General features: G+C 39.2%; 1 pseudogene; it reads right to left on the reverse strand.

Annotated features, from left to right (window-relative positions):
• Positions 1–60: 60 nt before the first annotated feature.
• On the reverse strand, positions 61–17911 carry LOC130709288 (NADH-ubiquinone oxidoreductase chain 5-like; annotated as a pseudogene).
• Positions 17912–21985: the final 4074 nt, after the last annotated feature.

Consider the following 21985-nt stretch of genomic DNA (forward strand, 5'->3'; position numbering starts at 1 on the left):
CTTGGTTAGTGATTGTTACTGGTTGGTCATTGTTTATTGGTGTTGTGGTTATTATGGAGATTACTTGGGGTAATTAAATAAGAGTATGCTAAGGGTGAGGGTGATGAGAAATGATAGGAAGTATAGTTTAATAAGGCCTTTTTGGTTTGAGATTAGTGTGGAGGATTTTAGTTGAATGAGGGATGTGGGTTTTGGTAAGATAGTTTCTAATCTGATTAAATCTAGAAGAGAGGATGCTAATTTTTGGCTCATTAATAAGTTTAGATAAGGGGGTAGGTGGTATATAATGGTGGGGAAATATCCTAGGAGAGTAGAGAATTTAAAGGAGTTTGAGGGGTAGGTATATTTTAAGTTTTGTGTGTTGAGGTTAATTTCGAGTGCTAGCACGAAGCCCAGAGTTGTTACTATAAGAGCAGTTAGTTTTAAGTGCAGAGGAATGGTTATTAGGGGGATGGTTGTTGGGGGAATGTTGTTGGAGATGATGAATCCAGCAAAGATAATTCCGATTAGTAGGCGTTTGATAGAGTTAATTAGGAGGGGGTTGTTTTCATTGATAGGAGCTGAGGAGGAGAAGCGGGGTTGTCCCAGTAGTGCGAAGAAGATAATGTGAGTGCTATAAGATGGCTGTGAGGGAGGTGGCAGAGTTATTAATAGGGCTCAGGCGTTGGTATAAGACGTGTTGGCGGTTTCGATGATCAGGTCTTTAGAATAAAAACCTGTGAGGAAAGGCATTCCTGTCAGTGCTAGGCACCCAATGATAAGGGCTGTTGCAGTAAAAGGTAAGTAAGGTCTTGAATAGGCCTCCTATTTTTCGAATATCTTGTTCGTTGTTTAAGCTGTGGATAATAGATCCAGAGCACATGAATAGTGTGGCTTTAAAGAAAGCATGTGTGCAAATATGCAAGAAGGTTAGCTAGGGCTGGTTGATGCTGATTGTTACCATCATTAGGCCTAATTGGCTTGAGGTAGAGAAAGCAATAATTTTTTAAATATCATTTTGGGTGAGAGCGCATATAGCTGTGAATAGAGTGGTAAGGGTTCCTAGGCATAACGTTATTGTTTGAATAAGTTTATTGTTTTCTGTTAGGGGGTAAAATCAGATAAGTAGGAAGACCCCTGCTACGACTATTGTGCTTGAGTGGAGTAGGGCTGATACGGTCGTGGGACATTCTATTGCTGAGGGGAGTCAGGGGTGAAGTCCAAATTGAGCTGATTTTCCGTCTGCGGCTAATACAAGTCCTGTAAGGGGGAGGTTTAAAGAGTAGGTTGAGTATAAAACTTTGCTGTAGGTCTCATGCGTTTGAGTTGGATAGAAATCATGCTATTGATATAATGAATCTGATAACCCCGATGCAGTTATATAAGATTGCTTGGAGGGCAGCTGTGCTTGCGTCTGTTCATCCATATCATCACCCGATGAGTAGGAAAGATATGATTCCAACTCCCTCTCACCCAGTGAAAAGCTGGAAGAGATTGTTGGCAGTAACAAAGATTAGTATGGTAATGAGGAAGAGGAGTAGGTATTTGAAGAATTGATTAAAGTACGGATCTAAATGTATGTATCATATTGAGAATTCTATGATAGCTCATGTAATAAACAATGCTACTGGTACAAATATTATTGAGAAGTAATCTACTTTGAAGCTAAGCGTTAATTTAAGGGTTTGGATGGTGATCCAATGTCAGTTTGAAATGATTATTTCTTGGCCTGTGTGAAGGAATATTATCATTGGGATTAGGCTGGTAATAAAAGTACATGAAACAGTATTTTTTACATATGATGGGTATTTATCACTTTTGTAGAAATTTGTGTTAGTTATTATAATCAGGATAATTAGTACTCAACATCAAAAAAACAAACAAACTGATTAAAAATGGGAAAAGGACATGAATAGACATTTTTCCAAAGAAAACATACAGATGGCCAATAAACACATGAAAAGATGCTCAACATTGGTAATCATCAGAGAAATGCAAATTAAAACCACAACGAGATATTATTCACACCTGTTAGAATGGCTATCATCAAAAAGAACACAAATAACAAATGTTGGCAAGGATGTGGAGAAAAGGGAACAGCGTACACTGTTGGTGGGAATGTAAATTGGTGCAGCCACTGTGGAAAACAGTATGGCAGTTCCTGAATAAACTAAAACTAGAACTACCATATATACTGAGTATATGTCTGAAAAAAAAAAGAAAACGCTAATTCGAAAGGATACTTGCACCCCAATGTTCATAGCAGCATTATTTACAGTTCCCAAGATATGGAAGCAATCTAAGTGTTCATCAACAGATGAATGGATAAAGAAGATGTGATATATACATAGAATGGAATACTACTCAGCCACTAAAAAGAATGAAATTTTGTCATTTGCAGCAACATGGTTGGGCTTGGAGGGTATTATTTCACTGAAATAAGTCAGACAGAGAAAGAAAAATACTGTATGTTATCATTTATATTTGGAATCTAAAAAATAAAACTAACTAGTGAATATAACAACAAAGAAACAGATGCACAGATATAGAGAAAACTTTTGTGGTTACCAGTGGGGAAGGGTAGGGGGGAGGGGCAAAATGGAGGTAGGGGATTAAGAGGTACAAACTATTATGTATAAAATAAATAAACTACAAGGATATATTGTACAGCACAGGGTTTATAGCCAATATTTTATGATAACGATAAATAGAGTATAATCTTTCAAAATTGTGAATCACTATGTTGTATCCCTGAAACTTATAAGTCAACTATATCTCAATAAAAAAATAAGACAATGAACAAACATAACAAAACAGAAATAGAGTCATAGATAACAGAGAACAAACGGGTGTTTGCCAGAGGGAATGAGGGTAGGGAGAATGATAGAAATAAGTGAGTGAGATGAAGAGGTACAAACTTCCAGCTGCACAGGAAATGAGTCATGGGTATGAAATGTACAGTGTGGGGAATATAGGCAATAACTATATAATATCTTTGGTGACACTGTAACCAGACTTATTCTGGTGATCACTTTGAAATGTATAGAATTACTGAATCACTATGTTGTGTATCAGGAACTAACATAATGTTGTAGGTCAATTATAATTCAAAAACAAACAGACAAACATAGAAAAAGAGATCAGATTTGTAGTTACCAGTGGCGGGGGGGTGGGAGGAGGGGGAATTGGAGGAAGGTGGTCAAAATGTACAAACTTCCAGATACAAGATAAATAAGTACTAGGGATATCATTTATAACATGATAAATGTAATTAACATTTCTGTATGTCAAATAAGAAAGTTGTTAAGAGAATAAATCCTCAGTTCTCATCACAAGAATAAAAAAAATTTTTTTCTATTATTTCTTTAATTTTCTACCTATATGAGATGATGGATGTTCAGTAAACTTATTATGATAATCACTTCATGATATATGTAAATCAAATTATTATTCTGTATTCCTTAAACTTATACAGTGCTGTATGTCAATTATACTTCAATAAAACTGGAAGAAAAAGAAATCAGGGGACTTCCCTGTTGGCACAGTGGTTAAGAATCCATCTGCCAGTGCAGGGGACATGGGTTCGAGCCCTGGTACAGGAAGATCCTACATGCTGCAAAGTAAATAACTCCGTACGCCACAACTACGGAGCCTGCACTCTAAAGCCCAAGAGCCACAACTACTGAGCCTGCATGCTATAACTACTGAAACCCATGCACCCTAGAGCCTGCATGCCTCAACTACTGAGCCCATGTGCCGCAACTACTGAAGCCCGTGCACTCTAAGGCTAATGTGCCACAACTACTGAGCCCATGTGCTGCAACTACTAAAGCCCACGCACCTAGAGGCCATGCTCCACAACAAGAGGAGTCACTGCAATGAGAAGCCTGCACTCCACAACGAAGAGAAGCCCCCGCTCACCACAGCTAGAGAAAGCCCATGCACAGCAACAAAGACCCAAGGCAGCCAAAAAAAAAAAAAAAAAAAAAAGAACTGTCTTGAGGGGAGCTGGTTTAAAAAAAAGAAAAAAAAAATCAGTATGAGATGTCACCTCATGGCTGTTAGAATGACCATAATCAAAAGACAAGGGATAAGGTGACCATATGTGTGTGGGTTTATCTCTGGGCTTTCTATCCTGTTCCATTGATCTATATTTCTGTTTTTGTGCCAGTACCATACTGTTTTGATTACTGTAGCTTTGTAGTATAGTCTGAAGTCAGGGAGCCTGATTCCTCCAGCTCCATTTTTCATTCTCAAGATTGCTTTGGCTATTCGGGGTCTTTTGTGTTTCCATACAAATTGTGAAATTTTTTGTTCTAGTTCTGTGAAAAATGCCAGTGGTAGTTTGATAGGGATTGCATTGAATCTGTAGATTGCTTTGGGTAGTAGAGTCATTTTCACAATGTGGATTCTTCCAATCCAAGAACATGGTATATCTCTCCATCTATTTGTATCATCTTTAATTTCTTTCATCAGTGTCTTACAATTTTCTACATACAGGTCTCTTGTCTCATTAGGTAGGTATATTCCTAGATATTTTATTCTTTTTGTTGCAGTGGTAAATGGGAGTGTTTTCTTAATTTCGCTTTCAGATTTTTCATCATTAGTGTATAGGAATGCAAGAGATTTCTGTGCATTAATTTTGTATCCTGCTACTTTACCAAATTCATTGATTAGCTCTAGGAGTTTTCTGGTAGCATCTTTAGGATTCTCTATGTATAGTATCATGTCATCTGCAAACAGTGACAGCTTTACTTCTTTTCCGATTTGGATTTCTTTTTCTTCTCTGATTGCTGTGGCTAAAACTTCCAAAACTATATTGAATAATAATGGTGAGAGTGGGCAACCTTGTCTTGTTCCTGATCTTAGTGGAAATGGTTTCAGTTTTTCACCACTGAGGATGATGTTGTCTGTAGGTTTGTCATATATGGCCTTTATTATGTTGAGGAAAGTTCCCTCTATGCCTACTTTCTGTTTTTCTCTTTCTGACTTACTTCACTCTGTATGACAGTCTCTAGGTCCATCCACCTCACTACAAATAACTCAGTTTCATTCCTTTTTATGGCGGAGTAATATTCCATTGTATATATGTACCACATATTCTTTCCCCATTCATCTGTCGATGGACACTTCGGTTGCTTCCATGTCCTGGCTATTGGAAATAGTGTTGCAATGAATATTGTGGTACATGTCTCTTTTTGAATTATGGTTTTCTCAGGGTATATGCCCAGTAGTGGGATTGCTGGGTCGTATGGTAGTTCTATTTGTAGTTTTTTAAGGAACCTCCATACAGTTCTCCACTGTATCAATTTACATTCCCACCAAAAGTGCAAGGGGGTTCCCTTTTTGCCTCACCCTCTCCAGTATTTATTGTTGTAGATTTTTTGATGATGGTCATTCTGACCGGTGTGAGGTGATACCTCATTGTACTTTTGATTTTCGTTTCTCTAATGATTAGTGAGGTTGAGAATCCGTTCATGTGTTTGTTGGCAATCTGTATATCTTCTTTGGAGAAATGTCTATTTAGGTCTTCTGCCAATTTTTGGATTGGGTTGTTCATTTTTTTGTTATTGAGCTGCATGAGCTGCTTGTAAATCTTGGAGATTAATCCTTTGTCAGTTGCTTCATTTGCAAATATTTTCTCCCATTCTGAGGGTTGTCTTTTGGTCTTGTTTATGGTTTCCTTTGCTGTGCAAAAGCTTTTAAGTTTCATTAGGTCCCATTTGTTTATTTGTGTTCTTATTTCCATTTCTCTGGGAGCTGGGTCAAAAAGAATCTTGCTGTGATGTATGTCATAGAGTGTTCTGCCTATGTTTTCCTCTAAGAGTTTGATAGTGTCTGGCCTTACACTTAGGTCTTTAATCCATTTTGAGTTTATTTTTGTGCATGGTGTCAGGGAGTGTTCTAATTTCATACTTTTACATGTATCTGTCCAGTTTTCCCAGCACCACTTATTGAAGAGGCTGTCTTTTCTCCACTGTATATGCTTGCCTCCTTTATCAAAGATAAGGTGACCATATGTGCGTGGGTTTATCTCTGGGCTTTCTATCCTGTTCCATTGATCTATATTTCTGTTTTTGTGCCAGTACCATACTGTTTTGATTACTGTAGCTTTGTAGTATAGTCTGAAGTCAGGGAGCCTGATTCCTCCAGCTCCATTTTTCATTCTCAAGATTGCTTTGGCTATTCGGGGTCTTTTGTGTCTCCATACAAATTGTGAAATTTTTTATTCTAGTTCTGTGAAAAATGCCAGTGGTACTTTGATAGGGATTGCATTGAATCTGTAGATTGCTTTGGGAAGTAGAGTCCTTTTCACAATGTGGATTCTTCCAATCCAAGAACATGGTATATCTCTCCATCTATTTGTATCATCTTTAATTTCTTTCATCAGTGTCCTATAATTTTCTGCAGGTCTTTTGTCTCCCTAGGTAGGTTTATTCCTAGATATTTTATTCTTTTTGTTGCAAGGGTAAATGGGAGTGTTTTCTTAATTTCACTTTCAGATTTTTCATCATTAGTGTATAGAAATGCAAGAGATTTCTGTGCATTAATTTTGTATCCTGCTACTTTACCAAATTCATTGATTAGCTCTAGTAGTTTTCTGGTGCCAGTTTTAGGATTCTCTATGTATACTATCATGTCATCTGCAAACAGTGACAGCTTTACTTCTTCTTTTCTGATTTGGATTCCTTTTATTTCTTTTTCTTCTCTGATTGCTGTGGCTAACACTTCCAAAACTATGTTGAATAATAGTAGTGAGAGTGGGCAACCTTGTCTTGTTCCTGATCTTAGTGGAAATGGTTTCAGTTTTTCACCATTGAGGACAATGTTGGCTGTGGGTTTGTCATATATGGCCTTTATTATGTTGAGGAAAGTTCCCTCTATGCCTACTTTCTGTAGGGTTTTTATCATAAATGGGTGTTGAATTTTGTCGAAAGCTTTCTCTGCATCTATTGAGATGGTCATATGGTTTTTCTCCTTCAATTTGTTAATATGATGTATCACGTTGATTGATTTGCGTATATTGAAGAATCCTTGAATTCCTGGAATAAACCCCACTTGATCATGGTGTATAATCCTTTTAATGTGCTGTTGGATTCTGTTTGCTAGTATTTTGTTGAGGATTTTTGCATCTATGTTCATCAGTGATATTGGCCTGTAGTTTTCTTTCTTTGTGACATCTTTGTCTGGTTTTGGTATCAGGGTGATGGTGGCCTCATAGAATGAGTTTGGGAGTGTTCTTCCCTCTGCAATATTTTGGAAGAGTTTGAGAAGGATAGGTGTTAGCTCTTCTCTAAATGTTTGATAGAATTCGCCTGTGAAGCCATCTGGTCCTGGGCTTTTGTTTGTTGGAAGGTTTTTAATCACAGTTTCCATTTCAGTGCTTGTGATTGGTGTGATCATATTTTCTATTTCTTCCTGGTTCAGTCTCGGCAGGTTGTGCATTTCTAAGAATCTGTCCATTTCTTCCAGGTTGTCCATTTTATTGGCATAGAGTTGCTTGTAGTAATCGCTCATGATCATTTGTATTTCTGCAGTGTCAGTGGTTACTTCTCCTTTTTCATTTCTAATTCTATTGATTTGAGTCTTCTCCCTTTTTCTCTTGATGAGTCTGGCTAATGGTTTATCAATTTTGTTTATCTTCTCGAAGAACCAGCTTTTACTTTCATTGATTTTTGCTATTGTTTCCTTCATTTCTTTTTCATTTATTTCTGATCTGATCTTTATGATTTCTTTCCTTCTGCTAGCTTTGGGGGTTTTTTGCTCTTCTTTCTCTAATTGCTTTAGGTGCAAGGTTAGGTTGTTTATTCGAGATGTTTCCTGTTTCTTGAGGTAGGCTTGTATTGCTATAAACTTCCCTCTTAGCACTGCTTTTGCTGCATCCCATAGGTTTTGGGTCGTTGTGTCTCCATTGTCATTTGTTTCTAGGTATTTTTTGATTTCCCCTTTGATTTCTTCAGTGATCACTTCGTTATTAAGTAGTGTATTGTGTAGCCTCCATGTGTTTGTATTTTTTACAGACCTTTTCCCGTAATTGATATCTAGTCTCATAGCGTTGTGGTCGGAAAAGATACTCGATACGATTTCAATTTTCTTAAATTTACCAAGGTTTGATTTGTGATCCAAGATATGATCTATCCTGGAGAATGTTCCATGAGCACTTGAGAAAAATGTGTATTCTGTTGTTTTTGGGTGGAATGTCCTATAAATATCAATTAAGTCCATCTTGTTTAATGTATCATTTAAAGCTTGTGTTTCCTTATTTATTTTCATTTTGGATGATCTGTCCATTGGTGAAAGTGGGGTGTTAAAGTCCCCTACTATGATTGTGTTGCTGTCGATGTCCCCTTTTATGGCTGTTAGTATTTGCCTTATGTACTGAGGTGCTCCTATGTTGGGTGCATAAATATTTACAATTGTTATACCTTCCTCTTGGATCGATCCCTTGATCATTATATAGTGTCCTTCTATGTCTCTTGGAATAGTCTTTAAAGTCTATTTTGTCTGATATGAGAATTGCTACTCCAGCTTTCTTTTGATTTCCATTTGCACGGAATATCTATTTCCATCCCCTCACTTTCAGTCTGTATGTGTCTCTAGGTCTGAAGTGGGTCTCTTGTAGACAGCATATATATGGGTCTTGCTTTTGTATCCATTCAGCCAGTCTGTGTCTTTTGGTGGGAGCATTTAATCCATTTATATTTAAAGTAATTATCGATATGTATGTTCCTATTTCCATTTTCTTAAATAGTTTATGTTTGTTATTGTAGGTGTTTTCCTTCTCTTGTGTTTCTTGCCTAGAGAAGTTCCTTTAGCATTTGTTGTAAAGCTGGTTTGGTGGTGCTGAACTCTCTCAGCTTTTGCTTGTCTGTAAAGGTTTTTATTTCTCCATCAAATCTGAATGAGATCCTTGCTGGGTAGAGTAACCTTGGTTGTAGGTTTTTCTCCTTCATCACTTTAAGGATATCCTGCCACTCCCTTCTGGCTTGCAGAGTTTCTGCTGAAAGATCAGCTGTTAACCTTATGGGGATTCCCTTGTGTGTTATTTGTTGTTTTTCCCTTGCTGCTTTTAATATGTTTTCTTTATATTTAATTTTTGATAGTTTGATTAATATGTGTCTTGGCGTGTTTTTCCTTGGATTTATCCTGTATGGGACTCTCTGTGCTTCCAGGACTTGATTAACTATTTCCTTTCCCATATTAGGGAAGTTTTCAACTATAATCTCTTCAAATATTTTCTCAGTCCCTTTCTTTTTCTCTTCTTCTTCTGGGACCCCTATAATTCGAATGTTGGTGCATTTAATGTTGTCCCAGAGGTCTCTGAGACTGTCCTCAGTTCTTTTCATTCTTTTTTCTTTATTCTGGTCTGCAGTAGTTATTTCCACTATTTTATCTTCCAGGTCACTTATCCGTTCTTCTGCCTCAGTTATTCTGCTATTGATCCCGTCTAGAGTATTTTTAATTTCATTTATTGTGTTTTTCATCATTGCTTGGTTCCTCTTTAGTTCTTCTACATCCTTGTTAAATGTTTCTTGCATTTTGTCTATTCTATTTCCAAGATTTTGGATCATCTTTACTATCATTATTCTGAATTCTTTTTCAGGTAGACTGCCTATTTCCTCTTCATTTGTTAGGTCTGGTGTGTTTTCACCCTGCTCCTTCACCTGCTGTGTGGTTTTTTGTCTTCTCATTTTGCTTATCTTACTGTGTTTGGGGTCTCCTTTTCACAGGCTGCAGGTTCATAGTTCCCGTTGTTTTGGTATCTGTCCCCAGTGGCTAAGGTTGGTTCAGTGTGTTGTGTAGGCTTCCTGGTGGAGGGGACTAGTGCCTGTGTTCTGGTGGATGAGGTTGGATCTTGTCTTTCGGGTGGGCACGTCCACGTCTGGTGGTGTGTTTTGGGGTGTCTGTGGCCTTATTATGATTTTAGGCAGCCTCTCTGCTAATGGATGGGGCTGTGTTCCTGTCTTGCTAGTTGTTTGGCATAGGGTGTCCAGCACTGTAGCTTGCTGGTCGTTGAGTGAAGCTGGGTCTTGATGTTGAGATGGAGATCTCTGAGAGATTTTCACCGTTTGGTGTTACGTGGAGCTGGAAGGTCTCTTGTGGACCAGTGTCCTGAAGTTGGCTCTCCCACCTCAGAGGCACAGCTCGGATGCCTTGCTGGAGCACCAAGAGCCTTTTGTCCACACGGCTCAGACTAAAAGGGAGAAAAAAATAGAAAGAAAGAAAGTGGATAAAATAAAATAAAATAAAGCTATTATAATAAAAAATAAGAAAAAAATTATTAAGAATAAATGTATTCAGAAATAAATTATTTTTTTAATTTTTAAAAATAGATTTATTATTTTTTTGTAGTAAAAAATAAGAAAAAAATTATTAAGAAAAAAATTTATTAAGAAAAAATGTTTTTAAAATAAAAAATATGAAAAAACTTATTAAAAATTTTTTTTAATTTCAAAAAATAGAAAATAAGGAAAAAATTATTAAGAAAACATTTATTAGGGAAAAAATTTTTTTTTGATTTAAAAAAACAAAAACAAAAACAAAAACACGGACATACCTAACCCTAGGACTAATGGTGAAAGCAAAGCTATACAGACAAAATCTCACCCAGAAGCATACACATATACACTCACAAAAAAAGGAAAGGGGGAAAAATTAATATATTCTGCTCCCAAAGTCCACCTCTTGAATTTGGGATGATTCGTTGTCTATTCAGGTATTCAACAGATGCAGGTACATCAAGTTGTTTGTGGAGCTTCAATCCGCTGCTTCTGAGGCTGCTGGGAGAGACTTCCCTTTCTCTTCTTTGTTCGTACAGCTCCCGGAGTTCAGCTTTGGATTTGGACCCGCCTCTGCGTGTAGGTCACCTGAGGGCGTCTGTTCCCCACCCAGACAGGACGGGGTTAAAGGAGCAGCTGCTTCGGGGGCTCTGGCTCACTCAGGCCGGGGGGAGGGAGTGGTACGGAGGAGGCGGGGCGAGCCTGCGGCAGCAGAGGCCAGCGTGACGTTGCAGCAACCTGAGGCGCGCCGTGCGTTCACCCAGCGAAGTTGTCCCTGGATCACAGGACCCTGGCAGTGGCGAGCTGCACAGGCTCCCAGGAGGGGCGGTGTGGAGAGTGACCTGTGCTCACACACAGGCTTCTTGGTGGCGGCAGCAGCAGCCTTAGCATCTCCCGCCCATGTCTGGTGTCCGCGCTGATAACTGCGGCTCACACCTGTCTCTGGGGTCCGCGCTGTTAGCCGCGGCTCGCGCCCGCCTCTGGGATCCGCGCTGATAGCCGCGGCTCGCGCCCATCTCTGGGGCCCGCGCTGATCGCCGAGGCTCGCGCCTGTCTCTGGAGCTCGTTTAGGCGGCGCTCTGAATCCCCTCTCCTTGCGCGCCATGAAACAAAGAGGCAAGAAAATGTCTCTTGCCTCTTCGGCAGCTGCAGACTTCTTCCCGGACTCCCTCCCGGCTAGCACCAAAGCCCGAGCCTCAGCTCCCAGCCCCCGCCCGCCCCGGCGGGTGAGCAGACAAGCCTCTCGGGCTGGTGAGCGCTGCTCGGCACCGACCTTCTGTGTGGGAATCTCTCCGTTTTTCCCTCTGCGCCCCTGTTGCTGTGGGATCTGAGCTGATAGCCGCGGCTGGCGCCTGCCTCTGGAGTCCACGCTGATAGCCGCAGCTCACGCCCGTCTCTGGAGTTCGTTTAGGCGGCGCTCTGAATCCCCTCTCCTTGCGCGCTGCAAAACAAAGAGGCAAGAAAAAGTCTCTTTGGCAGCTGCAGACTTTTTCCCGGACTCCCTCCCGGCTAGCATGGAAGCCCGAGCCTCAGCTCCCAGCCCCCGCCCGCCCCGGCAGCTGAGGAGACAAGCCTCTCGGGCTGGTGAGTGCCACTCAGCACCGATCCTTCGTGCGGGAATCTCTCCGCTTTGCCCTCCGCACCCCTGTGGCTGCGCTCTCCTCCGTGGCTCCGAAGTTTCCCCCCTCTGCCACCCACAGTCTCTGCCCACAAAGGGGCTTCCTAGTGTGTGGAAACCTTTCCTCCTTCACAGCTCCCTCCCACTGGTGCAGGTCCCGTCCCTATTCTTTTGTCTCTGTTATTTCTTTTTTCTTTTGCCCTACCCAAGTACGTGGGGAGTCTCTTGCCTTTTGGGAGGTCTGACGTCTTCTGCCAGCGTTCAGTGGGTGTTCTGCAGGAGCAGTTCCACGTGTAGATGTACTTCTACTGTATCTGTGGGAAGGAAGGTGATCTCCGCGTCTTACTCTTCCGCCATCTTGCCCCTCTCTCCCTCATTATTCTTTATACATGTTGCCATTTCAGTATTGTAGGACTCACCTCAATGTTCCAGTTCTGTATGCCCATTCACCCTACCATTTTGACTATTAAAAACTCATATTAATATGGAGAATAAATTCATATCCAAGAATCCTCCAAAAAATATATTAAAAACTCCTAACTAATAAAAAAAATTTGGATTAACTGGTTTTCCAGGGTAGAAACTTTAGATAGAAATACCATATAATTTATTGTCAAAACAGCACACTTTTGAGAGTAAAAGGGCCATATTAAGAATTATTCTGAGATGGCCAAGATGGCAAAGTAGGAAGACCTCCTCCCATGGGCACACCAAAATTACAACTATTTACAGAGCAAGTATCAATGAGAACAACCTAAAGACAAGCAGGAACAAATTTCCACAACTAAACACATAAAGAAGGAACCACAACAAGACAGGTAGGAAGGGCAGAGACATGGTATAGTTAAGACCCACACCCCCAGGGTAACTGACTTACAAAGGAGAGGATAATCACAAGTGCATATGTTCTCCCTAAGGTTAGAGGGGTCCAGACTCCATATCAGGCTCCCCAGCCTGGGGATTTTGCACCAGGAGGATGAGCCCCCTGGGAAAGCTGGCTTTGAAGGCCAGAGGGTGGTGGGGGGGGCTACATAGAGGAGAGCTGGAGGGCTATAGAAAACAGAGACTCCATTCTTTTTTTTTTTTTTAATTTTTATTGGAGTATAGTTGATTTACAATGTTGTGTTAGTTTCAGGTGTACAGCAAAGTGAATCAGTTGCACATACACATATATCCACTCTCTCTCTTTTTCCTTTTTTTTTAGATTCTTTTCCCACATAGGCCATTACAGAGTACTGAGTAGAGTTCCCTGTGCTATCAGAGACTCCACTCTTAAAGGGCACATGCAAAATCTCACATGAAATTCTCACACACTCAAGACCCAGCACAGAGGGAATAATTTGAAAAAAGATTAGATGATAGTTGATTAGATGATACAGAGGAACAGATCAGCAAACTGGAAGACAGAGTTGTGGAACTCATCCAAGCTGATGAGAAAAAATAAAAATTTTTTTTTTTTTAAATAAGGACAGTTTAAGAGACCTCTGGGACAACACCAAGCACACTAATATTCACATTGTAAGGGTCCCAGAAGGAGAAGAGAAAAAGGGGCAGATAACTTACTTTAAGAAATATTAGCTGGAAACTTACTTAACCTGGGAAAGGAAACAGACATCCATGTCCAGGAAGTACAGAAAGACTCATTTACAAAACAATCCCAGTTATAATTGCATTGAAAAGAATAAAATACTTAGGAATAAATCATATAAGACATTGAGAAAAGAAATTGAAGATGACACAAAGAAATAGAAAGATAGACTGTGCTCATGGATTTGGAATAATTAATATAGTTAAAATGACCCTACTACTCAAGGCAATCTACAGATTCAATGACATTCTTATCAAAATACCAATGACATTTTTCACAGAACTAGAACAAATAATCCTGAAATTTGTATGGAAACACAAAAGACCCCCAATAGTCAAAACAATATAGAGAAAGAAGAACAAAGCTGGAGGTATCATGCTCCTTGACTTCAAACTATTCTACAAAGCTACAGTAATCAAAACAGTATGATACTGGCACAAAAACAGACACATAGATCAATGGAAAAGAATAGAGAGCCCAGAAATGAACCCACACTTAGACTGGCAATTAACCTACATCAAAGGAGGCAAGAAAATACAATGCAGAAAAGACAGCTTCTTCAATAAATGGGGTTGGGAAAACTGGACAGCTACATGCAAAAGAATCAAATTGACTACTCTCTCCCACCATGCAGAAAAACACACTTAAAGTGGATTAAAGACTTAATGTAAAACCTGAAACCATAAAACTCCTGGAAGAAAACATAGGCTGTAAGCTCCCTGACATTGATCTTGGTGATGATTTTTTGGAAATGTCTCCTCAGGCAAGGGAAACAAAAGCACAAATAAACAAATGGGACTAAATCAAGCTAAAAAGCTTTTGCACAGTAAAGGAAACTACCAACAAAATAAAAAGGCTGCCTACTAAATGGGAGAAGATATTTGCAAACCATATATCTGATAAGAGGTTAATATCCAAAATTATACAATTCAACATTAAAAAAAAAACTTGATTAAAAAATGGGAAAAGGGGGCTTCCCTGGTGGCGCAGTGGTTGAGAATCTGCCTGCTAATGCGGAGGACACGGGTTCAAGCCCTGGTCTGGGAAGATCCCACATGCTGCGGAGCAACTGGGCCCGTGGGCCACAATTACTGAGCCTGCACATCTGGAGCCTGAGCTCCACAGCAAGAGAGGCCGCGACAGTGAGAGGCCTGTACACCGCGATGAAGAGTGTCCCCCACTTGCCACAACTAGAGAAAGCCCTCGCACAGAAATGAAGACCCAACACAGCCAAAAATAAATAAATTAATTAATTAATTTAAAAAAAATTTAAAAAAAATGGGAAAAGGACATGAAGAGACATTTTTTCAAAGAAAACATACAGATGGCCAGTAAACACATGAAAAGATGCTCAACATCACTAATCATCAGGGAAATGCAAAACAAAACCACAGGAGATATCACCTCACATCTGTCAGAATGGGTATTATCCAAAAGACAAGAAATAACAAGTGTTGATGAGGATGTGGAGAAAAAGGAACACTTGTACACTGTTGGTGGGAAAGTAAGTTGGTGCAACCACTACGGAAAACAGCATGGAAGTTCCTGAAAAAATTAAAAATTGTACTACCATCTGATCCAAGAATTCCACTCCTGGGTATTTTTCCAAATAAAAGAAAAACAGTAATTCAAAAAGATATACCCACCCCTATGTTCATTGCAGCACTATTTACAATAGTCAACATTTGGAAGCAACCTAAGTACACATTGATAGATGAATGGATAAAGAAACTGTGAAATGTGTGTGTGTGTGTGTGTGTATGATGGAATCTTAAAAAAGAACAAAATCTTGCCATTTGCAACAACATGGATGGACCTAGAAGGTATTATGCTAAGTGAAATAAATCAGACAAAGACAAATACCATATGATTTCACTTTTATGTGGAATCTAAAAAACAAGGGAACAAATATAACAAACAGAAACAGACTCACATACAGAAAACAAACAAGTAGTTGGCAGAGGAGAGGGGAGTGGGGGATGAGTGAAATAGGTGAGGGAAATTAAGAGGTGCAAAATTCCAGTTACAAAATAAATGAGTCACAGGGATGAAATGTACAGTGTGAGGAATATAGTCAATAATGTTGTAATAACTTTGTATGGTAACTAGACTTATTGTGGTGATAATTTTGAAATGTATAGACATATCAAATCACTATGTTGTGCACCAGGAACTAACACAGTGTTGTAGGTCAATTGTACTTCAATAAGAAAGAGAGAGAAAGAGAAAGAATTAGGCTGAGACAAGAGGCCTCTAAACCAGGGCTTATGGTCACCTACTTACAGGATGCATTCTCAAGTGTGTAGTATAAAATGATATTAGGAGTTCATAGGGAAGGTGTCTCAATTAGTGTATGTATTTGGTCACAATCTGACACCAACAAAAGTGTCCCTGATTTCCGCTACCTTAAATCTTCCTTAAACTCCATGCTTGGAGAAAAGTTTCATAAAATGCATAATGAAGAGGGGCATGGGCACCTAAGATTTCCTCTGGTTTCAGAAAAAATAGCTCTGAGCATATAGAGGAGTCATTCTCATTTGTCTTCTCTGTTAGTGACACCCTTCCAGTTTGGTTTCTCACCCATGGACAGCTCTGAATGAGATCACTATGGACTAAAACTAAACATTTCTGCAAATATGATCCATGTTTCATTGGTGAATTTCCACTTTCTAAATCTTCATTTTTCAAATGTTATCATAAAACAATTTGACTCTAATTACAGCCATGTAGACATTGACTTAAACTTGCTTCTACTACGTAAGTAAATCAATAGGGGAGGAGATAGATGAACACACTTTTGACGTCCTCTCTAGCATGACAGCTTAAATAATGAAGATAAAGTTAAGAAACAATAAACGAGAACTTTGACTAATCTAATAGCAAACAGGCATCTTAGAATTTTAGAGCTGGATGGGATTTTAGAGATAACCTACTCTAGCCCTTTTATCTGTAAAATGAGAACACTAAGGCCTATAGTGTTAAGTGGCTTATCTAAGGAGTACAGCTAGTGGAGGCTGAGCTGAGACAACTACCCAGTTCTATGACTCCTAGTCCTTTGTACCACAAATCAGAACCACGTTTTCTTGTTGTTCTGAGGATAAAGGAAGTGATGTTTGACTTTTCTGTTTGAGACAAGTAAATGTAAGGTATTTGTTCTCATTATAGAATAGTTAGAAGATGTTTCCAGACTTGCTTCTCATTCGATAATTGGCCATAGTGCTTACACAGAGGCACATAAAGCCTATACGGAAGACACTAAAAAGAAAAATACAAAAATAGATTGAATCAAAATGGAAATGCTCTACAAAACATAGACTGATTGCTTATTGTATTACTTCTTCTCTCATGGAGACATAAATTCAGTTGGCCATGATGGAAAGACAATGATGAGTTGATTGCCTCATTTGTACACTATGTCAAAGAGACCAGAAAATTACTAAGGTAAATTGAGAAATAGGAAAATTCCAAAATTATCTTGCCTGAAGACATTTTCTTTTTGCACTAAGCTTTTCAAAATACAATCAAAACTGGTGTCTCCAAGATTCTTGTTTCTAGGAGACAAGCTCACTTTGCCCATCACATTGTCAAACAAATAAGTAGCTCCCGTGGCTTGCCAATAACCCCTGAAGCATGATCCTGTGAAACAAAATGTTGGTGTGGACTGCACCAAACTCAGAGCAGAAAAGAAGGTGTTGGGGAAAGAGTTATTTTAGGAAAAAAATTCAATGCTGCAATTGTGAAGGAAGACATAACTGCAGATCGAAAGGGGAAGAACAGTTTGAATTCTTTGGCCCAGGATCCCTTTAATTCTACATCACTCTTCCACAAGGGGTGTCCTTCTTTTGTCATATTCTCCACAATGCTTCTCTCCCATAGCCCCATCCTAACTTGCATGTTCCTGGAACAATAACCTTGGAGTCATTCCCTCTCTCTGCTCCAAGGCCTAGGGGTGGAAAAGGACCCTGGGTCAGAAAAAGGAAGTTGATGAAGAATAGGACCACTCAGCGAAACATAACTTCATAAGCAATTTCATCTCCACTAGGGCTGGGATTTTTCTTTGGTTCATGAATGTGTCTGCGCCATTAGAACAGTGCCTGATTCATTGAATACTTTTAATAAAAATTTGTTAAGTGAATGAACAAACTTCTGAGTCCTTAACAACTAGAATGGTGGAAAATTGCTTCTCCATCATCATTGGGCTCCTTTCTTTCCCCTTCCAGGTTTTCATCAAAATTTGATCATCCTTCATGAGTCCCTGGAAATAATAATCTCCAACCTATTCTGATCACTCTAGCCATCTTTGTTGGTCAAGCCCACGGCAGTTCTCTGAGGCCTCCAGTTAGTGCTGAGGCACTACCCTGTCTCAAATGGAGCAGAGGCATCTTTGGTGAGGCCAGGAACCCCAGGCCTGAGGTACATCAGGACCATCTCCTTGAGGCCAGGCATAGCTCCTCTTGCAAACAGGGCCAACAACCCAGGCTCTCCCGCCCAGGGTGAGGGCCCTCCTTAACAAGGAGAATCCTGTCACTTTCTCCAAGCTTATTTCCTCAAACTTTAGCCTGTCTCTAGGTTTTTGACTTTTGGAAATAAAAGCCACAAAAATTCCAGACTTATTCTGCATTCCTCTCTGACTTCCCCCAGGCACTGACACACGGAACTTTCTGTCAGCTTAAATGGATAGAATAGAAAGGGGAAAATGAAGGATTAAAAAATAAATAAATAAATAAATATCTCAAAATATTATCCAGCCACATCGGTATGGGATCAGGTACATATACTTAAAGCAACTGTGAACACTATAGGTTATTCCACTGACTACGAAAGTAACATAACAAAGAATGAACACCTGTTTGTGTCCTTTAAACTCCAGTACAGAAAGAAAATTCACATTTAGTAACAGGTTTTTGGGGGGTTTTTTTGGTCTAATATGCTCCTGCAACCAACAGCTTCAAAGAACTAATCTCTTCTGAAAAATGTTTGGATGTTAAGATGACCACCAACTTAAAATGCATCAGAGCCACTTCAATAAAAGGATGTAGACTAGGTTTTAAGGTACTTGATCTGCATAAATTTATACTTTTAATCAAATTTAATGGACTTTCTTGTGAGGAGGGTGAGCATTATTGATTTCACATTTTAATGTATTTTAGAGACATGAAAACTTGGATAGTGAAAACATCCCACCTAATGCAAAGGAAACTTCCTCGAAGGAATTTGTTTGGAATGAAATGGGAAGGGTTGGCTTGCAGGTAAGGGTGGACAGGGTGGGAGGATTCTTTAGGATTTATGGTGTTTCAAGAATATTGGCAACAGTGAAGCCATGAGAGAAGATGAAATTATGAGGCAGACTGTCTTATTAATTACTATACAAAGGCTCAAAACCAGTCTTTAGAAATTATTTTTTTCTTTTCTCAAGTAGTAGGAAATAGAAGTATTGTGGAAATACTTTATCTGGAAGGAAGGCCATCACTAAATACCTTACAATTTCTATTCCTTATTCCTAGCCACTTCTTTCTGCATCCTATGTCACCACTTATGTTCCAGAACAAACCTATACTTGCAGTCTCCAGGAGAAAAAAGGAAACACAAGTAAGTACAATATGTTATAGTAATTATACTGATCAGAATTCCTCATCCTCCTTTCTGCTGTCACTTTGCTATGACCTTTAGATAAGCTCATATTTCAGCCCCAGGCAGATCTCTGCTATAGTCTGAATATGTACTGTGTTACAGATAAACACTTTGGAATTAAGTAGGAGTGCCTAACTTTAAACTGTAGGGCATAACTTGAGAGAGGCCAGTTAAAATACTATTAATCTTTACTCTTTTTATGCTTTTTAAATGCTATTATAATTGTTTACGTTTTGAGAATCAAACCATATAAAACATAGATCCCTTCAAAATGAATATTCATATGGCATCTTGTTTCAGGAAAGAGTAATTATGAAATACATGTCCCCCTAATTCAATGTTAGCTAACCTCAAGTTATCACAGTTGAGATAAACCATATTTTCTAAAATACTTTTTAACATTGTTCATTCACTTTTGAAGCCAAAAAAAACCAGCAAGAATCAACTTGTGCCCCTTTACTTACCCCAGGCTCAAATCAAGTTCCAGCGTCATAAAATTTCAGCCATGTATATAATTCCAAAGACTTAAAAGTCCCACCTTCTTCAATTGCTTCCATTTTTTAGACAAAGCTGCACTCTTCCTATTACACCAAGACAAATTATAAAAAGGAAATAACTTGCTGTTACTGAGCCACTGTCAAGTCTCACATAGCACCTGTTCTGATACTACCTTCTGTACCAGAGTTCACTACCGATTCATGAAATACAACTAAATTTAAGAAGACACCAAGCAGAACTCAAATCTATAAAGACCTTATAATAAATTCTAATGTCAGATAAAATTTTTCTGTTTTTCATTGTACACAAAAGTTCTTCTCCATTAAGCACAGGCAATCAAGTAAGGATGAAACAGAGTATAGTTATATAAGAAGTATGATCTCCTGAAGTGACTAAGTAACTAAACCACAATATGAAGTCATAGTTTCTGGTATAAAATTACTAACATACCTGTAAAAGTCACAGATAGTTACTTGTCATATTAACCAGAAACCTCAAGAATGAAAGACACTCCTTTGAAAATGTTCAAATCTTCCTGTGTGTTAGGTACTAAATAGGAAGCACCATCTGCTGTGTGCTCAGGAGAATTTCCTGCTACACGTACTGAAATATGTCCCTGATCAAAGTGGTGTGAAACAAGACTGCAGCTAAACTGGTTATGATGGCAAATTTTAAGATATTTTGAATAGCAACATGACAGTTAGAACATGCCCTGCTTATTTCCTTCAGGATCAGAAGGAACTGTAAATATTTTTTAATCTAGTATCTTTTAAACTGAGGCAGGAAGATAATGATAGACATTCAACGAATTACATTCAATGCAGTTTAAAATATCACTTTAATTGACAGAATGAAAATATAAATACAAAACCTTGTTGCAAGAGGGTGTCTTTTACAAATAAAGTTTTTTTAAAGAAATGTTTCTTCCTTCAAATGTTCATTTTCTGGAGGAAAATACTGCTGTGTCTTCATTTTCATTATCAAGATTCAGTTTGGCTCTTGCTGATATTAAATTAAATCATTCAGTTTTTGTGCTTTGGGGAAAAAAAATTATGGGATTTGGGATACAAATACATAGCCTGATGAATAAGTTCTAAAATTCCTACTGAAGTTACTGTTTGGCAATGAGAAACTCACTTCACTGATAATCACATATACAAAGAAACTAATTTTTTAAAATAATATTTCATTCTGTTAAGTCACTTTATAATGTTAAGAAATGGAAAAGATCCTTTAGGGAACGGTTTGGAGCATGGCCCAGATGCCTGCTTCAGGACCAAGGCACTTAATCTCCCAGCCGCTGAGAGTACTGGTTGCTGATGACTCACAGCGGGGCATTCCACATTTAAGGACAGGTCAATAACAGGGTACAAAGGCATGCCCCCTTGCCTCTAATCAGGATGACTCTGAAAGGAAATCCCAGCTCCAGAGCCCCCTAATGGGGTTGCCTGAAGCCTCTAATGCAAAAGTGTTCATAGAGCAACTCCTCCCTCTGCCCAACCCTGCTTCCATCACTTCAGTACAGATGTCGTTTCCAAGGGCACACCCCAATAATTCTGCACACAAGTCTCCCACTCGAGTCTCTTTCCCAGGAAACTCTATCTAAGAGAGCTGGCATTGCAAGTGATCCCAGAAATGAGACTTTAAAATGGAGTTTTGGAGTTGGATCCCTGCCAGCCAGCTGCCAGACAGACCCCCATCCCTAGTGCTTGGAGGACTGTTAGCACCTGGCTATTGCTATGCCAATGTGATTACTAATTTGAATCCACTTATGCCAAAGCTGTGTCCCACCTGGTTACCTGTAACTGAAATTAATAAAACGGGGCTTTCTGCATTTATTGAATTTTATCTCATTATAGCTTGGACAAGACTGCCACCTCCTGGAGAGGCTAATGAATACTGGGGGCTGAGGTGTTCTCAGCCATTTGAAAATCAGTATTACGAAATTGCGTCTCGACGCCAACCCCGTATCTCTACATGAGGTTAAACCAATTCCTGACCCCTCACAACTTCTGTGAACAAATTTTTGCATAGGACCGAGATTTCAAACAACTTGCGCAACACAACTTATTTTTACGTGAAATTTTAAACAAAAGCTAATATTTTAGAACGCTCAATATGTGCCAGGTGCCTTCATTCTTAATTCTCACAACAGCCATCTGAGATAGGAACTATTATCATAAACATAGCCAAGTTACGGATGAGGAAATTAAGTTTTAGGGTACTTAAGGTGACCAGACTTTAAGCGGAAACTGCACCCAGGTAGTCAGAACTCCAAGGCTGCGGAGCTCCGTAACCAACCTCCCCGCCCTACCTGGGCATGCGCAGAAAAAAACACAAGTAAATTCTGTAGGAATTGTAGGAGGCGGGCACTGAGGGGTGTGGTGGGCC

The sequence above is a fragment of the Balaenoptera acutorostrata genome, chromosome 11 (assembly GCF_949987535.1).
Source record: "Balaenoptera acutorostrata chromosome 11, mBalAcu1.1, whole genome shotgun sequence".
NCBI classification, from domain to species: Eukaryota; Metazoa; Chordata; class Mammalia; order Artiodactyla; family Balaenopteridae; genus Balaenoptera; species Balaenoptera acutorostrata.